The following is a 1999-nucleotide window of genomic DNA, read 5'->3' as shown; positions in this document are numbered from 1 at the left end:
CAAAATAAAGCTTTAACTGCCTCTTTCCACAGAGCAGCAGGAATGTACAGTACAGTTGTCCGAACCTTCCTGCTTACATACGTAGATATCATTCTTTCCCCCACTCCCTCTCCTGTCCTTCTCCTCAACTCTGTAATCCCTTCCTTTTCGACAGGTTCTTTCTCTTTTCCCAGGATCTACTGTATCCTTCAGATTTTATTCTCTCCTGCAGGTTCTCCCAAGGCAGAGACAACGCAAGGCTTGCATATGCGGGTCTGGACATAATCAGTTTTATTCACAAAAAATAAATTCATGCTGGGACAGGAAGAACAATTTAGTGGGCATTTGTGAGAACCCAAGTGGCTGAAGCTTGCAGGAGAAAGAGGGTACCCGCTGGAGTGGGGGCAGGAATGCCCTTGTTTAGAAACCCAGAGAAGCCCATGTACACGTGGCTCTTTTAGTAGTGAAGCCACCACTGGAACAAGCCACAGGGTGGAAAGGGCTTCCCAGTTCCATAAAGACGGTCAAATGTATTTTATATATTTAGAAACAAACTCCTCTGAAAGTCAGGAAAATTACACAACATACCTCTCACTAGCCCAGCACTAGCTTTCACAAGAACTAACTTTTGGTTGGTCTTCTTTACCTATACTTTCAGCCACTTCCCTGCCTTTTAATTAAATGCTAGGCATCATTGATTGTATCTGTAAACATCTCAATATATATCTCTGGAAGCTTATTGCTTTTTAAAACAAAATACCACCACTGTCACACGTAGAAGCACATAGGCATTTCCTTATATTGCCAATATGCACTCCGTATTCAAATAGTTTCAAAGAATCTTCTTTCTTTTACAATTTGTTTATTATTCAAATCCAGAATTCAAAAATTGTGTGCACCTTGTGATTTGCTGATACATTTTTAATAGGTGCCTTTTATTCTTTCTCAGCACTGCAATTTAGTTTTTAAAAAAATAGGTCATTTGGCCTATAACATTCCCCAGAGTCTCTATTTTTGCTGGCCAGCAATTTTAAATTAAAGGTTTTATGATCAATAAATCACATTGCCTGTCCCTGTGAGCACTCATTGGCTCCAAGCCCAAAATCATATGCGATAAGATTTGTGTTACTCTCTTCAGATGCGAGAAACCAAGGCTCTCTAGGCCACTTGCAGTGGGAAGTTTATTGTAGGGGTGCTCATGCGGTGGGGCTGAGTGGTACAGCAGTCTAGACTGTTCACTTCCCAGGATTCCAGAAAATCGGTCTCCTCGTTAAAAACAAAGGGGAACCTCAGAACAATCCAGCTTCTGGACAGCTAAGCCAGCGCGGCAGCCCTCTGGATCCAGACACACCCTAGCGGCCAGGCCACTAGGCTGCTCTCCTCCACACAGAGACCTGCACATGCCTTCTGTGGAGCACTGTATTTCTGCTCACATCTGCTAGCCTATGTCCGCTCTGCCTTGTCCAAGTTCAGTGGCCTGAGGGGTTCTAATCGGCCTAATGAGTCATTATTTCCTTCAGAGGAGGGCTTTTATGCCAGGCTATTTCCTACCATCCATACTTCAAATCATTCATCATTCCCACTTCCATGATAGTGCCCTTAATTCGAGGACTTAACACTGGCCTCTTCATTTGTGACCAGGCTGGTGGGGTCAGGATGTGGCCACTTCAGTGAAACTATTTATGGCATTTTTGTTCAGCAGAGTAAAAGGCCCAAGTTAAAGCATTTCTTCCCAAAGATAAATCTAGCTTTGAAACCCACCACCACCACCATCTTGCATGCACCACATTATAATTAATCCATGACTAGGACTGCAAAATGTGAGAGTTTATTGAATTATAGTAAGTCTGGTTGAACACTTCTTATAGAACCTTCATTTGCATTTTTATTTTCCCATTAAACTGTAAGGTTTTCTAATGAACCAGAGATAGTTTGAATTTCTCCTTCTGACAGGAAGTGGGAGGGAGAGACAGAGAGAGAGAGAGAGAGAGAGAGAGAGAGAGAGAGAGAGAGAGAGAGA

At 42.8% G+C, this 1999-nt stretch overlaps 1 protein-coding gene across 1 annotated transcript in view; it reads right to left on the bottom strand.

Annotated features, from left to right (window-relative positions):
* Spata17 (spermatogenesis associated 17) overlaps positions 1-1999 on the bottom strand; it is a 214324-nt gene that overhangs the window by 16728 nt on the left and 195597 nt on the right. The window lies entirely within an intron of this gene.

The sequence above is a fragment of the Octodon degus genome, unplaced genomic scaffold (genome assembly GCF_000260255.1).
Source record: "Octodon degus isolate 3935 unplaced genomic scaffold, OctDeg1.0 scaffold00017, whole genome shotgun sequence".
Classification (NCBI taxonomy): domain Eukaryota; kingdom Metazoa; phylum Chordata; class Mammalia; order Rodentia; family Octodontidae; genus Octodon; species Octodon degus.
Note: the sequence above shows the minus strand (reverse complement) of the source record. Positions and strands in the feature narration are given on the sequence as shown.